At 44.5% G+C, this 18,401-nt stretch overlaps 1 protein-coding gene and 1 long non-coding RNA gene across 21 annotated transcripts in view; one reads left to right on the plus strand and one right to left on the minus strand.

Moving 5' to 3' along the window:
- LOC139074082 (uncharacterized) overlaps positions 1-3,607 on the plus strand; it is a 67,061-nt gene extending 63,454 nt beyond the window's left edge. The window contains exon 2 of the long non-coding RNA XR_011523454.1: positions 1,789-3,607. This is a non-coding gene — a long non-coding RNA (uncharacterized lncRNA). The remainder of the gene's footprint in view (positions 1-1,788) is intronic.
- BCAS3 (BCAS3 microtubule associated cell migration factor) overlaps positions 1-18,401 on the minus strand; it is a 569,320-nt gene that overhangs the window by 55,885 nt on the left and 495,034 nt on the right. The window lies entirely within an intron of this gene.

Below are 18,401 nucleotides of genomic sequence, written 5' to 3' on the forward strand. Positions count from 1 at the left end.
CTCAGTGGCATGTGATGCTGAGGGACCACCAGGTAGGCTGGGGGACTTTCAGGGGGCTGAGGTCTGAGAAGCTCTCAGGTCATCAGCTTAGCCAACTGGCCACAGATTCATGTGTCTGCCTCCTCCATAAACCTTCCACTGGGAAGGACAGCTTGCCGCCCAGTGAGTTAAGGACTGCATTTGGGGGCCCAGGCCAATCCAGGGATGAATATTTGGGAAAGTAAGGAACTGCTCACAGAGCCTTCCTCCCAGCCTGCGAAAAGAAGCCAGAAATTTCAGAGACCTTCTGCACTGAACTGAAGGCTTTTCAACTCAGAAGAGACCTCAGGACATCTAGACTAAATTCTGTACTGCAATCATTTGTTTACTTGGCAATTTCTCCCATTCAACGGTAAGCTTCTTGGGGCAGGGACCATATCTTACTCTTTTATATCTCCAGTACCTAACAATACCTGATAAAAAGAAAGCCTCAACAAATGCTCATTAAAGCAACACCCTGAATTTGATCATCAGGAACAGCATCGTGGAAGAGTGGGCATTTGATGGTGGTCTTGCAGGATCCATAAGTAAGTGTGGCTGAGTCACATAGGTAGCATCGAGGAGGAGAAGAGGAAAGTAAGGCACATGTAAGCCCTTTCCACTCCTCCTCACAATCATCCAGAACTATTCCACAGCCAATAGCAGCTACTCCTGCCCTGCTCTGCTCTTCTGTTCTCTCTCTCTCTCTCTCTCTTTTTTTTTTTTGCTGAGGAAGATTCACTCTGAGCTATCATCTATGCCAATCTTCCTCTATTTTTTAGTATGTGGGCCACCAGCACAGCATGGCTGCTAACAGAGCAGTGTAGATCCACGCCTGGGAACCAAACCTGGGCCACTGAAGTGGAGCGTGCTTAACTTAACCACTAGGACACTCACTGGGGCTGGCCCTCTGTGTTCTCTTTTTAAAAGGATTGTTAGTTCTGATTAGAAAAGTAATATATCTTAATTACAAAATATTTTAACTATACAAAACCACATAAGAGTGAGAATTCTCTGTTTTTGTCTTTTTTACTTCATCAGAGATAACCAGTATTAACCGAGTTTTGTGCTTCCGCAAGCACCTACTTCTTTCCTACAGAATCATATTATACACATTACTTTTCAACTACTTCTTTAAAAACTTAAAAATGTGCTTTTTCATAGCTATACGCTATTCCATGATATGTACTTCCCAAAATTTACTGTTAGCCACTTCTTTACTCATTAACATTGGGGCCATTTCTTGTTTTTCTTTGCTCTTATAACTGTGATTTTCCCTATGCCTTAGTACTTTTACCTATATTTTTGTAGGATAAATTACTAGGAGATAAAATTGCTGGGTCAAAAAAAAAAAAAACAAACCTCTGTTAATAAATAATGGTTACTACCAAACTGCCTTCCAAAAAAGGGTGTCCTAATTTACACTCCCACCGACAGCGTCTGTACAAGCACTACAAACTTTAAATAAAGTCAGTGACTACTGCTGACCTGCTGTGAAATGAACCTCACCTCTGTAAGAGTTCTTTGGTCAGTCCTGCCTAATTTTCTATCTGCTCCACTCCCTCATCTCTACATACACACACTTGGCTGTCATTTAACTCTCAAAACGGTCTCATCACACATCTATAAAATCATGAACATTTATATTTATTATATTCATTTGTAAATATCTCTGCGGTCCCATTGCCTCTCCCAATAGATTTTGGGATCCCTAAAGGCAGAGAAGGTGTCTAATCCATCTTTTATCATCTCTCATTCCTCTCTCCCCAGCCTTCTCCAAGGAAACACCTAGCCCCAACACCTTTTCTGTGCTGAGGACCACCCAGATCCAACTGTCGAGTCAAGATGTCGACTTCTCCACAGAAACTCACCAAGTCCAAGCCTCCTTCTTCACATGACTGTCAACTCTCAGTGAATGAAGTAAAATAAGTCAGAAAACGGGACCATCCTTAACATCTCCTCCTCTCTCTCACCTGTATTGATTCCATCACAATGTCCTGTTGAGTCTACCTCCTAACTATGACTTGTATCTGTCCCATTCTGTCTGCTACAGATGCCAGCCTAATCCATTCCATCACCTCCTACTGGAGTCCTATCTTCCAGAGTGATCTTTTCAAAGCTCAAATATGATCATATCAGTCTCTGCTGAAAAAACATTTTCCATTGCTTTTAGGATAAAACTAAAATCCTTCATGCGAGCAGCAAAGCCCCACAGCCTCACCCCATGCTCTTCTCCCCTTGGGCACTGAGCTCCAACCACACACGGCTCCTTTCAACTTGACCTTTCCCCTCACCTCCCTGACTCCTGCCCCCTTTGCTGACTTAACTCACCCGTTAGAACTTAGCTTAAATGTGATGTCCCAGGAAAACTCTCCCTGAATTCTCCTTTCAGATGCTCTATACCACGCAGAATTTTTCCTTCATAATACTTCACACAATTTGTCATTATGTTTATTTGTGAGATTATTTGATTAATGTCTTTTTCCCTCCCTAGACCATAGACTTCACAAGCTCCATTGTGTCCAAGCATAGTGCATTTAATAGCACACATAGTACCATTTAATAGATATTTGATGGATGTTGAACTAATGAATGGTGGGTACTCAGTAATGTATGACAATACGATTTTTCAATTTTTTTTCTGTCAAGACTTCCTTGCTGGATATTTTTGCCAGATTTAATCAGATACTGTGAGTTTTTTGGTGGGAGAAGCATTCAGCATGACTGGTTCCCAGATGACAGTCCCTAGGGACCACCCTATTCTGTTTATCCTGCTACAAGGACTAGGAGAAATGGAGACACTCATTTCAAAAACACCTCCCTAAAAGAGCCCCTGCTTTGTAGAGGTGGCCTATCTCTCTCTTGCTAGTCAGGCCTGTTACTCCTGGAATCCAGCCAGTCATTTTTTTGAAAAAGAACCCCTGTCACTTTAAGATTTTAGTCACTTGCTTGGGCCATATATCAATGCTCCTTGCTGCAGTGGCTATGCTGCCTGCTGTTCAAATTTGTCCAATTAGACACAGCCCCATGGGGTGGAATTCAGTGTGAAATGTGCCTGCCACAGACCCAGAATGAATTGGTGTGTAGCTCTGCTGCTTTGCAAAGCCCTCGGGGAGAGCCAACGCAGGTCTTCCCAGGAGCAGCTCCCTGCCCTCTGGGAAGCGCGCGGTGCCCTGGGCAGAGGGTCACTCTTGCCATCCCTGTGAGGCCTGAGAACTGTGCGGGGCAAGACGAGGCGGGGCGAGGCTGCCCCAGTACGTGTGGGAGAGGGTGGAGGCTGAGACACGAGAAGGCCAGGTCGCTGTTTGTCCGGCTGAGAGTTCCTTGCCTTGCTGTCTACGCGGAACAGAAACTCGCATTCCGCTGCTTCCTAAACGGGACTGCGCTACAGCCGGTGGTTTGTCTGTGGTCCCCGGAGACACACAGTCAGACACTCAAAAGCCCCAACCACTAACTCAGCTGGCGGTCGGGAAGGTGGGCAGGGGCGCTCCTCAAGCACAGGCCAAGTGCTCACGATGGGACCCTCGTGGAAATGGGTTCGAAGATAAGAATTTTTAGTGTCTTTAATAAAAAACCTCCTTTGCCGTAACTCTCTAACTTATTTTAAAAATGTCTTTTTATTTCTCCTCAAGAAGCTCAAAATTTTCTTCTAAAAACTCATGAAATTCTTAGAACGTAAGACTTCTGAACATGGAGAGACTTTAGAGATTGTCTAATCTACACTCTTATTTTATAAACGAGGCAAATGAGTGAAGGTGAGGAAATGACTTAGCCAAGGTCATACAACCAGTCACTGACAGGGCTGGAAGCCAGGCTGCTGACTCCAAGCCTGCTTCTGCCTCACTATCCAGTGCTGCCTTTCTTTGTGGGCTATTGCAGTTTGCTTTTTAACACACAGCCAACCCTGAGTCAGGATATGTATAGACATACTGAGTCAGGATATAGTAGACCTGGGATTATTTATATGTAATACAATATAATATAATATGAAAATATACAAAATATACTATCTATAAATAAATATATACAATACATATATTTAATCCCAGTTCTAGTTTTCTCTGCGTGATCAATTCACACGGTTGCTGTGGGCTTCAGTTTCGTCAATGTGTATAATGAAAGAGGTTTGGCTGTAAGTACTCCAAGGTCCCTTTCATCTCTCATTCATTCATTCATTCATTCCCTGATCAAAACATTTACTGAGTGCTTAGCACATGTCAGGCACTGGGGATCCAGAGACACTGGGGATCCAGTCCCTGCCTCCAGAGGAGTCCTCAGCCTGTAGGAAGAGAGAGCCAGAAGGGCCTGTGTGCTAAGTGCTGTAGCAGAGCCTTACACAGAGTGCCCCGGGAACACAGAGGAAGGAGGCCCCACCGAAGAAGTCCCAGATTCCAGCTGGAAGCTAGGGTGAACATGATGAAAAGACCCCAAACACCTCACAGGCACTAACAGTTCTGATCTTGTCTCCTGCACAACCTTTGACATGAGTTATCATTCTCCTCCAGGAAGAATGTACAAATGAGAAGGGAAAAGCTGGGCTGGGAAAGAGAAGAAACAAAGAACCAACTAACCCACACATGGCCCAAGGGGCCCAAGGATGAGTGAGGCTGCCCGCTTCTGCTGGATAGCTTACGAGCAGTGGAGCACAGCAGACAGGCGGCTGCTTCCTGGGGATTCTGCACCGCCGTGATGAATAGGCTCTGAATCCTCGGAGGGAAGTGGGGCCTACTAAGGAAACAGAGACCCACCTTTTGACTGAGATGCCATATGGAGGAAGGAACTGGGGAACCTGGTCACCAATTCCCTACCCAAGTTCATGCTCCCCCCACATCCTCAAGTTTAGAATTTTGAGAACATCTAGGGTATTTCTTAAAGCCCCTTTACATTATCAACTAATTTTTCTTCCATACCAATCCTCCAAGGTAGGAAGGATTAGTTTTATAGCTTCATTTTACAGACTAGAAAACTAAACCCCAAGGCAGTTCAGGGCCACTCCTGTGACTGTGCATCTTTGTAGGGAGCGTCAGAGCCGAGCCTGGGACCCAGGGCTAGAACTCCCTTAGGCCAAGTTCTCACTGCACAACTTATCTCCATGGTGTAGTGGAGTGCTCCACATATATTCATATTTAACCAGTGAGATTTAAGAGGAAAAAAAAATCAGAATGGGTTATAAATGAGTCCTTCCCTCTGGGGAAGTTTGGGCTCTAGACAAAAGTCTTCTCATCTTTAAAAGACTCCCTTTTGTGAAATGAACAATCTGGCCCGTGGTCATCAGCTGTCTAAAAGACCGCTGGGTTACAGCAAATTTCCCCATGTGATGCTAAATCCATGTGACCATTATCCTTTATCTTTTTTTTCAAACCAACTGCTTAACAGCTCAATCAAATTAATTGTGGTGCTTTCAAAAGGCATCAAAATAGCCACAACTCTCCCTGAAAAGAAGGAAGGCGCCTTGTTTTCAGGAAAAGATGTAAAGTCCTCACCCTAGGGTACTCAAACAGATATTCATTCCATGACAAATCCCCCCTTTCTGCCAGAGGTTTTTTTTTTTTTTTTTTTAAGAGAGACTTAAAAATATCAACAGCAATAATGAGACTATACTCTCAGCTTACTTCTGGCCAAATTTTATTTTCAGCTTCGAGTAACTGGAAGTTCTTTATGGTCAAGGACAAAAAAACAAGAGGCTGGAAAAAACTCATTAAAGAACTAACCAACACAACTCACTTCTTTGAAATGAAGTGGAGGCTGAAGAGAGGGAGGAGAAAGGAAAGAAGAGTGGGAGGCACGGCGAGGCCATGTTCTTGGCCAAGCCTCAGGCCTGAGAAATGTCCCAGCTGAATGATGGCCGAGTTACAACCTCACTCCTAGGAGGACGGCGGAAGGCTTGAAGGGATGGGTGTAACCCAGCAGGCAGGACGGGTCCTCACCAAGAGTGAGGAGAGAAAAGAATTCTTTCTGTTCTTAAAAACTGCTCAGTTTGGCAGCTCCTCTGAATACAATCTTCCAGAGACTACTGCCTTTCCTCAGAGGGAGTCCCTTGCGTTTGAGGGCACCTTAGAACAAGCAAAGTGCCTTTACATTGGAGCTCATTCTTGCCTCATAACAATAACCTGAGGAAATAATGGGGAATAGGTGGTTATCATCCACATTTTACTAATGAAGAAACTAAGCTGAAGTTCACAGGGATCAAATAACTTGCCCAAGGTCATCCAGACTGCAAGGCCTAAAATCAGCCCTCCAGGGCTTTTCCACTTTTCTCTCTCATCTTCCAGCCAAAACGTGGGCCAGAATGGAGAACACCAGGCCAGTTTGATTCTGAGAGTGCAGAACACAAGGAAAATTTGCTGTTTGTTCTTCCCAGGGCTTGCTCCAGTGTGAAGAGTTCCTGATGACAAGGCCCAAACACCAACCTCAGAGACACTCTGCAGAGCATGCCTGGTGGTCTGCAGGGCTACCCAGACGGCCCAAAAGGAGGAAAGGCTTCCTGGCCAGAACCTCCTACCCCGCTGGGCCAAATGACCTCTTCTTGGGGGTCAGCAGCCACTTCCTCTCCCTGCTTTTGCTCATGTGCTTCCTCCTGGCCCAGGACCACAACCCAGCTCTTGGAAACTGAGGTCATGAGCCCCCTAAGAAGCCAGAGGATGGACAGGTACAGGGAGATGAGGCTGGGAGAGGAAGGGTGTGAGGCTATCTCTTAGCCAAATATAACCAGCATCTTTCTTGCTCTGCTGCTCTTCTGTCCTTCCTTAGGTGAGTAAGGTGCAGCCATTTTATTTCATGCCCCATCTATCCAGAAGCCTGGATGCTCTGGAAACAGAGCCTACTGTAAACAAATGAGCAAAAAAGGGCAATTGGAGATACCGCATTTTTACTTATGCTTGTAAAGCTCATTAGAAAAAGGACGGGAGGCCCAGAGACAGCAGATTGAGGATTCAGAAGACACGAATTCCAGTCTCCACTTTACTACTTACTAATGGCATGATATGGAAAAATCTTAAATTCTCTGGATCTCTTTTTTAGAAATCTATAAAATGACCTAAGAGTAATAATCCCTGCCTAGATCACAGCATGCTTTAAGGATCATCTGAGATAAGGGATGTGACAGCCCTCTGTAAATACTAAAGCATTATATGCACGTGATATATTATTATTACTATGACTGAAGAGCTTATTACACATATTTCAGGCAGATTGAAGAAATCCTCTGCCTATTAAGAAAACATATGAAACATCCAAAGCAAATATTAGAAAAAGTCTAATTATACCCTCTGGGTCCTGTCACTAAAGCAGGTAAATGTTTTGTGACTTAGAAAAGCAAAGGAGAACTGGGCTGGAAAAAGAGCCTGCAGTCTGATATTTTCTTTTACCAGTGTTCCCTGGCTGGGATTTCCAGGGACAAGTGAGGAAACCAGTCTTTTTGAAGTGGAGCTGTCTAGGAAGGGACTGCCTGACGTAGAAGAAAAAACTGGGTTTTAGAGTCAAAGAGACCTGAGTTCAAATTCTGACCCTGCCAATTACTAGCTATGCACCTGGAGCAATTTACTCAACCTCCTTCAGCTTCAGCTTCTGTATCTGAAAAATGGGAATGAAAACATCTGTGCAGAGTTGCCATAAGGATTTGGAATTATGCATATAAAGTGACTGTGATATAGCAGATGTTCATCCGAAGTGACCTTACATCTTATATCATACATATTCTAAAGTGTCGTAAAATTCTAGTGGCTTGCTGAAATAGATATGAGAGAAACGATCTAAAGACAACAGTATGGTAGCTGGACAACCCAGGTTTTGAAGACCTGGGTTATGAGCTGTGAGACCATGGGCAGGTGACAGCCTAAGTTTCCTCAACTTATACACAGGTTATACTGTCCATCTAAAGACTAAAAGAAACAAACCATGAAAAACTCTAGAATTCCAGGCATAAACCAAAAGATCAATAAATATCAGGTAGAGGGTACACTTTGTCTTCTCAATCAATTTACCCCTTTCCTCAGTCCACTATGTCTGAAATTTCCATGTGTGGGTACCATAAGCATATTACATGGATTTTTTTTTTTTTTTCCAAATTTCGTAGGCAGCAAAGAAGATTTCTTTACTGGTTTTGATTTATTACTTCTTTTTTTTTTTTTGAGATTTTATTTTTCCTTTTTCTCTCCAGAGCCCCCCAGTACATAGTTGTATACTTTTAGCTGGGGTTCCCTCCAGTTGTGGCATGCAGGATGCTGCCCCAGCATGGCCTGATGAGCAGTGCCATGTCTGCACCCAGGATCCAAACCGGCGAAACCCTGGGCCGCCGAAGTGGAGCACGCGAACCCAACCACTCGGCCACGGGGCCAGCCCCCTTGCATGGATTTTTAAATTTCATTTGCTAATTGTTTCTCTAGGCCTCCAAGGCAAAGTACAGATGTAAAAAATGGCCACTTTTCCCCCCTGGCCTACTAAGTAGGAAATGCCTTGGTTTTTCCTTCTTTCGGCAAAATCTAGGGCCTTCGATTGAAAATAATAGGTAGCTTCAGGATAACAAGAGCATAACAAGCATTTCAGAATGATGCTAGATAAGTAGAGATAGAGGTGTGTCTTGTGCATCTCAGAGGCTTTCCCATCTGTCTCTCATTTCCCATTCCTACAGCTGTCATCCTTGGCTTCCTGCACTCTCGGACAGTTCTGTATACACCTTTGCTGCCATACCTGTTCTCGTAAGTTAATCCAGAAATGCCTCTCCTCTTAAAAAATCCCATCTTGCTTACTTATCTTATTAGAGCTCATCCCCTTAGGTGGACCAGGTCTCCTTTCTAACACTCTTAGAAAGACAGTAGTTGACTAATAAATGCATGCTTACTTGCTATGTCTATATTAAAAGAATGGAACTGAAGGCTAGAATAATTGTAAACATATACTTTCTCCTTTGGAATATTTCTCATAATAAATGCATAGAAAAAAGAAACTGTTCTCTGAAAACTATGAGTTTATAAAGAAAAAGGCACTTAAAATCCACCTTCAAAGATATACACTAGTGTTCATTTTAATAGAACTATAGCTAGTTAGTCAGACTCAAGGCTAAAAAAGATACAGTACTGCACTAGAGAGGAAAAAGAAATGACTTTAGACAATGTCGAATGACAAGCCATCAAAATTTTGTGGTCATTAAGGAAAAAAAGATCCTTTAAACAGACCTAGATGGCCTGGCAAACTTTTGAATTTAATCTTGTGATATACTGTAACAACAAAAGGCCTCTACAGCATATCAAGCAAATTTATAAGAAAATGATCAATACATTTGACATATTATTTAATTATAATCTTTAGTGACAGAGACGATATGAAAACCTAGCGTCAACATTCTGACAGTGGAATAAATAAATAGATATAATTATTCTTCATACTAATCCCAGCAGAATTGTAAATTATCAGGCCAGACTGTAGATCTGAGTTCTAAGGTTTCCTTAATATGACAGAGTTTGATTAGGGGGTGTCATATCACCAATATTATGCCTTTTTATTAGAATAAAAAGCTCTCTGAGGATTTCAGGTTCAAATGGTCAGAAGGACCCTAGGTTCTCTACGTATTGCTAGTATTCCCAGACCAGGGCAAACTACCGTACATGGAGAAGCACTGTGGTGAGGGAAGCCAGCACGAGGGAGAGGCAGCAGGGGTTGAGAATAACTGTATTCTCCAAATCTTGGAATTTCAGACTGAGGCGGAAGGACTTGAGAGACCCTGTAGCCCTTACCCATCACTTTACAGAGCAGGAAAACGAGGATCAGAGAAGAGAACAGACTTGCTCAAGGTCACATGGCTTCTTGGAAGAACCAGATCAAAACCCAAGTTTCACAATGCATGGTACAAAGCTCTATGTCACTGCAGGAAAGAAAGCAATTGCTGAGGTGGTCAGCTAGAACAGAGCCAATATAACCGTGGCTATTATCATACCAACAGAAGGAACGCACTCTCCAGCAAGGGCCAAGAGAAATTCTAGTTAACATTTAACATTATGGGACCAACTTCAAAGGCACTCCAGCTGGACTCTAATAATGGGAGATGAAACTGCTAACACCAGCAGAAAGTTGCAGGTGGACAACTCTGGTTGGAAATAGCATACGTCCTCAGAGCAGGAGTGGTCTTCAGAAACCCCACACAAGGCTGCTGCCTCACCGCAGGGTGGGGAGAAATATGGAAAATAACCTTTCGTCTGTTTGTGGTTCAACATGTTATTAAGCCATCCATCCCCTGCTAATGCTACAAGACACTTAGAAATGGCCACGTTTGCCATTTAGGGGAGGGGAGTAGGGTGTGGCTGCTGACGGACAATGGGAGAGGGAGATGCTGCTGCGCTGGTGGGCTTCAGGAAAGACTGCATTTTGCTCCAACAAGAAGAAAGGAAAAGAGGAGACGGCTGCTGCTTGGTTGCCACCAAGGAGCATAGATTGCACACTGCATATCCTGGAGCCTGCGAGGGGAGGTTCCAATTTAGAAAAGTCAGTTAATTTGGGGATCTCTAGTCTCTGTCTCAAAAAAGGGGCAAAATTCACCTGTAGAATTCACCTTACTACCTTGTGGCGACAGCCAACATCTTAAATGAAGGATTAATTCCATCTAGCAGGGAAATTGTCCGAGACATTTTTTAGCGGGTTCTTGTCCCTTCTAGCCAGGGGCATGATCCCTGGTGTGACTGTGGAAGGAGAGGAGTAGAGGGGTGGGAAGAGCTCTGGCAGCAGAGACGGTCTGCCCCTGCTTCCCGCACATCCTGGGACGCCTGCAGCACAAACACTGCCCTTGCTGTCCCTTCGCCACTTGGTTTGACACGTCAAGCCTGCAGAGCTGTCTCAGTCAGGGCATTCTGGCCTTAGGGCATTCTGGCATGTTCTGCCTGGCTCTTCTCCACCCTCAGACCTCTCCCAGGTTCTTTGTCCCAGTCAGCCCTTAGGTGGGTAGAGGGGAGGAGATTCAGTATCAGGTCCCCCATGGCATCTACCTGCTGACTCTGATACTGTGCCTCTGCTCTACTAGCTAGGCTTCTGTCCTATCCCTGAGGACAGGTCCCCCAAGTTGTGCATTAATTCCTGCGTTGATCAGCTTCAGTTGTCGAGGAACAAGACCGCCCCTCACCCTGTCAAACACTACTCTCCCTGCCCCACCCAAAAGAGTCTTGTTGGATTCTCAATGTGCAATTGAGGCCCCAGTGCAGCTGCCCCTAATGCGGCTACTATCCTGCCAGCCCGGATGTCTGTAGAGGGCCATTTCCTAGAGTCCTCATCATTCCATGATGCCAGGAACAGCACCTCCCTGGTCCATGGCCCAAACACCAGGAACTGTCTAGTTCATCGGGCCCAACTCTCAGCACAGGCCCACAAACAAGCAGGTGTTTGAGAAAGACTTTTTGCTGATAGTGTAAATAACACCATCAGTAGATGAATGAATAAAAGAATAAAAGCATGTGGCCTATTATTTAGGAGGTGTCACCTTTATATCGGTTTATTACATCCTACTATATATGGCATCCCTTGGTGGGCTCTGGAGAAGAGTCCCTTCTCTCACTGGTCTGTTGGCTTTGTCCTGAGCTGGTGAGGGTGGCAGGCAGATGTGGAGCAGATGCTTCTTAAAAGCCTGGCAAAAAAATGCACTGATTGATTAAATACCTGGGTGAGAACAGCTAAATATAATATAATGGATATAATATATAAATATATTAAATTTAGAGAGAAAACACTACCCTTTGGAAACCTGAAATTTTTAGGAAAATAAGGCAAAGAAAATAATTTTTATATGTGCTAAACCCATCTCAGAACTGTATATGCATTGCCCAAACTCTAATGGCGTCATCAGTGTCTGATGTGAAAAAGGCATTTTGGATCACATAGTAGCAGTTTCACAAAAGGACTGGCAGCGGCTAGAGTTAGCTTCTTGCACAAATCGATCGAATACATGAGGAATTCCTTCGGGGAAAACAGCTAAACATAATTTAAGTTGAAACTGTTAATTTAATAAACCTAAATGGCAGGAATTGTTGTATATTACCCTGAGGAATCTAGCACAGCACACACAGTCTTGCATGTAAGCCTGAGCAGGAGTTTGACTGAGAAGAGAAGGGGGCCACACCACTCAGAGAGCCTGGATTTCTTTTCTGAAGAATTCATCTCTTCTTTCTATTTTCTTCCCCTTTATTCTTCCCTCCCTCCTTTCCTTTCTTTCTTTTGTCAGACACTAATTACATACAGCCTATGATCATATCTCCTGCTACTCTAAGAATGACATCGTAGGCTTTCCCTCAAAATACATTCCCCAATCAGCACATATTTGCTAAGTACCTGCTATACATCAGACACTGTTCTAAGCACTGGAGAATCACAGATGAAAAGATGAAGTCCTGGACCCAGAGATGCTCAGTGAAATAGAGAAACAGACATGTGAACAATGGAGGTAGAATTAAGATATCAGCCATCATGGGAACCCCCGAGCCTACCATGGGGTGAAGGAGAAGGTTGTGCAGAGATGTGGCTACTTGAGATGACTCCTGAAGGAGAAGCAGGTTGCATCTGGCAGATGGAAGGGAAGAGGAGGGGCGGGGAGGGAGTAGGGGACATCGCAGGGACTTGTATGAGCAAAGGCAAAGGGAACTACAAGCCATTTTGGGCAGAGTTGAGGGGTGAGGCTGGAGATGCTCGGGGTTAGGGAGAATCATTGGTGTTCACTTGTCTGGAATTCTGACTCTATCATTTACCAGCGACACTGTGCCTCTTCCACGGGCTTCTCTGCTTTCTGAGGGGAGAGCCAAGGCCGAGCGTCAGATTTGAGGCTGTTCTGCAGGCTCTCCTGTGCCTCAGAACAAGGAGTGCAGGCTGAGATGTGCAGGAGTGCAGAAGGGCATGCCACTGGAATGTTTGGGAGAGGATTAAAGGCATTTTCTTAGCAAACTGTTCTTCAGATGGGTGAAGAGGAGTTCCAACATCGGACAAACGCAGTTATTGCTAACAGCATTCAAATCTGGAATTCCCTCTGGTGGCTGAAATCAACATTTCTCACAAAGGAAACCTGGACAAGCCTGATCTGTAAAGAGCATTATCCACTCCCTGTGTACAATTTATTGGCCCAGAATATCAGGTTAGCAAGCCGAAATAATCAAACACCAGGCCAGCTGTTTTAGGCAATTAGGTAACATTTTTCATTTAGGAGACCACACAACAGAGAGGAGAAAATGGAGAGATAAGACCTGTGTTTTGATTTACTGAGTCTCTGCTGCAGATAAAGCCCAGCTTTTTGGAATCCTTCAGGCAATTACTATTTCAGGCTTGGCAAGAACTGGAGTCTGAAAGTAACTATTGGGCTTGTCTTGGCAAGACTCAAAGTCACTGTAGTTGTAAGGTTGTCCCAGGCAGCGGTGGAGGGAAATGTCAGTGGCAAGAGGAAGCCAGGAACTGCAGAGCCATTAGGAGGGCTGTTGCAGGCTTGGAGCTCAGAGGAGGCCAAATTTGGTCCTCCCACAACATGTTCTTAGAGAGGGAATGTGGTCAGATGGTGAAGGCCCAGGCCTGCTAGTTGGGATTCTGTGGTTGCCTTTCTGGCATCTGTTCTTGTCAGTTCTCTGGGCATTGCTTACACTCCCTGCCTTAGTATCCTCTCCTGCAAAATAAAAGGAGAGCTGGGCACACTCCTATGTTTGGGGGGAAAAGGAAAGAAGTGTGACTGGCAGGTTGCCAAATGGTGCTGGCTGAGTACACATGGGAGGGAGGGTGTTGATACGGACATCAGAAGACTTCAACTTTAATCTCCTCTCTGCCACTAACCTAGTTGACAAAGTAACTTTGGTCAAGTCACTTCCCCTGTCTGGGCCTCAGTTTCCACGGCATTCAACCAGGGAGCTGGACTAGACTAGATCATCTCTAAGGACCCTTCCAGTTCTGACCCTCTCCTCTTCTAAGACGCCAAATAAGATAAATTGCTGGGCTGAAGGCAAGCAAGTTTTTCTTTGAATGGAAAAGAGAAAAAGCCTGTGTGCTGCCAGCTGACGTCCCCCACAAGATTCTGGAGCCAACACTAAGTATGGGGCGGGGAGAGTGGGGCCGTCTGAGGAGACAGCAGGCCCGCGTGTGGTCACTGGCGACACTCTATTGAAACATCTCTTGCTTGAGCTCTTCCACTTAATTGGGAGCTTGCCTTTCCAGTTGTATATTTTTATCCTGCGCCCTGGAACCCAAACCATTAGGTTTGTAGCCAAAGGCTGCTTCTTGTTTAATCGTTAACTGCCTCGGGACTATGGAGCTCTACCCCAGCCGGAAAGTCCTCATCCAGATGCTGCACCTCTTCAGCAAGCAGGACTCGAGGGAGGATGCGGAGCTGGACCAGAATTCAAGTTCTGTCCTCCAACTTTGGAAATAAATCCCCTACACTGTCTGGCCCACACGAATCCCAGTTAGGCCGGGCCTCTCCTGTGGGGTTATTCTGGTAACAAAATGCTTGAGATCAGCAATTCTTTTCTACTCTTACCCACTCTCAGTGAGGAGCCAACTGGGCTATTCCTTAGGCTCCACTTTCTGTGTCTGAAATGCGGTTGAAAACTAATATTCCAGATGTTTCCTCATATTTTAAGTGGAACCACAGATTAAGCTTCCTGTAGGAAGGCAGTATGGCACAGTGGAAGGAGGACAGTCTTTGCAGTCAGACAGGAGTCTGAATTGTGGCTCCACACTTTATGGCTCTACAGCCTTGAGAAAGTATTGATTCTTGAACCTCAGTTTCCTCTTCTATGGAAATAACAGCCTCCTCACTTTTGCTACTCCGTGGTAACCTCCATGAGTGCGAAGTCTGATTTGGTCATCATTATGCAGTCTATGCCTAACACAGAGTAGGTTTCTCAGTTAACACATAATGAGTTAGTGATTAAAAACCTCAGAGGATTTTGAGGACACCACTGAGATTAAAGATATCAAGTGCCTACCCTCGTACCTGGCACTTGGAAAGTGCTTCCTCACTAGTCTGTGGGGCTTGGAGACACATTTCTTCCAGCTGAGTGAAGCAGATGCTCAAAGAAGAATACAAGTCCTTGGTGATGCCCTTTAAAGCAATGAAGAGGCGACCTCACGGGAGAAAAGATAGTCACTTAGAAAGCTCTTTGATGTGGGGACATTTTTCCAATATGCCGAGTGCCAACCTTGAAGCTACTGCTGAAGCTCACTCTCTGGCAATGGAAAAAGAAGCCAACCAGATAAAAAGCCACTGATGTCACTGATGGTGGTAGGAGGGCTTCTGTAATACCAACAGCTTCCTGGCCTTCGGGTCTTCCAAGGAGATTCACAGAACTAGACCCGGGCATGAAAACCAGATTTTCAAGCGCCCCTGGTACACTAGACTATTGTTTCAGGACAGAAACGACTCAGAACAAAATGATGAGTGGGATTTTCCTTGCACTGGCCACAATACATATGTTTGTTCAAGAAAAAAAAGTTGGAGCAAGAAGACATGAACGTCTGCTGCTAAAGAAAAGCCTATTTGTGGCAGCCACAGTGGCGAGATTGTTCAGGGAGTTCATCTTGAAAGTCCAATTACCCCAACAGCATGGCCAAGGTCAGTGTCATTTTGGGGTGTGGCAACACTCCAGCCTCTTCAGTACCAGATGTGAATTACACAGGGTGTCTGCCTTGTGGGAGAACTGGCATCCACCAGACTTGCTTGCCCATCTGGGCTGACGCCACCGTTCTCCTTGCTCCCTTCCATTTCCTTGGACAGATCTGTCTAATGGATACTGCCACAGACACCAAATGACTATAAAATGTAGAACCCTGAACTGGGATTTGGATCTGCTCTTCCTAGGGATGAACACTTGCCAGGGCCAGCACCTCTTAATGACGACCCAGGGCCCACATTTAAGGAGCAAGAGAGCAAAAGATCCTCCTGCTTTTTTTCTAACAGAATCCCAGAAACCACAACAATCTGGAGAAGTACAAGTCTTATATGAGATGTGAAGTGACCTATTTACCCTAACACTCGACTTAAAAACGTATCTTTTAAACAGAGAATGCCAAGTTCCCTTCTGCTATATATTTCAGGGAGATTTAGGAACAACAATTTACCAACAAGTTCTTTAAGCAGCCTAGAAATGAGTATACACTGATTTCTCTAAATAGTGAATAATGTGTCCTCACATAAATTTAAGAAACAAATAGGGGCCAGCCCCATGGCCAAGTGGTTAAGTTTGTGCGCTCTGCTTCGGCGGCGCAGGCTTTCGCCAGTTCCAATCCTAGGCACGGACATGGCACCGCTCATCAAGCCATGCTGAGGCGGCGTCCCACATGCCACAACTAGAAGGACCCACAACTAAAAATACACAATGGTGTACCGGGGAGCTTTGGGAGAAAAAGGAAAAACAAAGTCTTAAAAAATAATAATAATAAAAAACAAATAACTAAAATATTCACAAACCAAACAGCCTGAATAGAGATCCCAAATTTGGACTTTGAAGGATGTAACTCCATCAACCAAAGCAAAATCCAATCTTAGAAAGGTGCTACCACATAGAATCTCCAATCTCTGATGGAGTTAGTTATAAAATTTCTCAAAAGAAAGTTTATTTGTTTTTATTATTACTTTTTTTCTAAAGATTGGCACCTGAGCTAACAATGGTTGCCAATCCTTTTTTTTTTCGTCTCCCCAAAGCCCCCCAGTACATAGTTGTATATTCTAGTTGTGAGTGCCTCTGGTTGTGCTGTGTGGGACGCCACCTCAGCATGGCCTGACGAGCAGTGTCATGTCCATGCCTGGGATCTGAACCAGCAAAACCCTGGGCCACTGAAGTGGAGCGTGAAAACTTAACCATTTGGCCACGGGGCTGGCCCCCAGTTTATTTTATTTAAAAATTTTTTTTTGGTGAGGAAGATTGTCCCTGAGCTAACATCAGTGCCAATATTCCTCTATTTTATACGTGGGATGCCGCCACAGCATGGTTTGATGAGCAGTGTGTAGGTCCACACCCAGGATCCAAACCCGTGAATCCCAGGCCACTGAAGCAGAGTGTGCAAACTTAACCACTATGGCACCAGGCCAGCTGGTGACTGATTGATTTTAAATCAATGTCATAAGATAAATCTATATGTGCTGATATGGAAAGGAAGTTAGTATGAACTCCAATAAGAAAAACAGGTAGACATATATATATCACATTTATGTACATTCATATGAAATATGTGAAAATAATAATGGCAAATACTTAAATAGCATTTACTGTCAGGCACTATTTTTTGTGTGGTGGGCAGGCAGTATTTTAAGTGTTCTGTACATATTAACTCACTGAATCCTCACACAAACCCTAGGATGTAGGTAAACTATTTCAAGGATGAAGAAATGAGGCACAGAGAGGTTAAGTAACTTGCCCAAGGTGACATAGCTAGTAAGAGGCAGAGCTGGGAACTGAAGTCAGTGTGGGCTGCTCCAGAGTCCATGCTCTAATCTACTGAGCTACACTGCTACTAATGTCCTAGAAGATCTCCCTAAGCCATTTGGAACATATCCTTCCCTCTTCTGCACTCTACCTTCCTCCCAGCTGCCTCCCCAAAACACAGACACACACACACACACACACACACACACAGGCCAACAGAATTGGGAGTCTTTTTGCTCTCACAGTATTTGCCACTGGAATGACCTTTTTATATAGAAGGAGACTGGGAGCTCTTGGAGGGCAGCGCATGGAGGCCTGTCCCCTGTCATCTCTCTCACATCTCACATCATAGCTTGGCTTAGTAACTGGGCTCAGAGGAAATACCAATTTCTGAGAGATGGTTCACATGCAGGCGAGAGAGATTTGAGAGTTCTTTAGATGGTCTCATTCCTGATTATTCAAATGAGCCTTCAGAATAGGAATTAGTGGGTCCAAGATATGGAAGCTTATATGCATAATGGGGAGGAAGGGCTGGAAATCTGGAAACTGGGAGAAGGAACAAATGTGATCTTTTTTGATCCATTCACCTAGCAAACCCATGGCAATTCCACCGATAACTGAGAACCAGGACCAGGTTCATTAACCTCTGAATTCTTATATTTATTATTATTAACCACATAGACAGCAATGACTAATTCTTGCTACATGGCTGGAATATGGCTTCCTTGTTAAGGAAACACAAGGAGGTGGCCTAAATGCTGTAGTTTTTATAAGGAAAATTGCTTTAAGCATAAGCTTTTCTCATAATTTTATACCTTCATCTTTAACCACCGACATTCTCATTTGCCAGTGTTCATGGTTTCCTTTTACAAATTACCACGTGACTTCAGGGGCTTCTGGGGAGATGTGTATGTTCATGGGAGGCTCCTGGTCTTCCCCTTGCCATCCTGTCCTTCCTCCTCAACCCATAAGCTAATAAAAAGGCCACCACTTTCCTACAGTGGCTGCTTCACA

The sequence above is a fragment of the Equus przewalskii genome, chromosome 10 (genome assembly GCF_037783145.1).
Source record: "Equus przewalskii isolate Varuska chromosome 10, EquPr2, whole genome shotgun sequence".
NCBI lineage: Eukaryota > Metazoa > Chordata > Mammalia > Perissodactyla > Equidae > Equus > Equus przewalskii.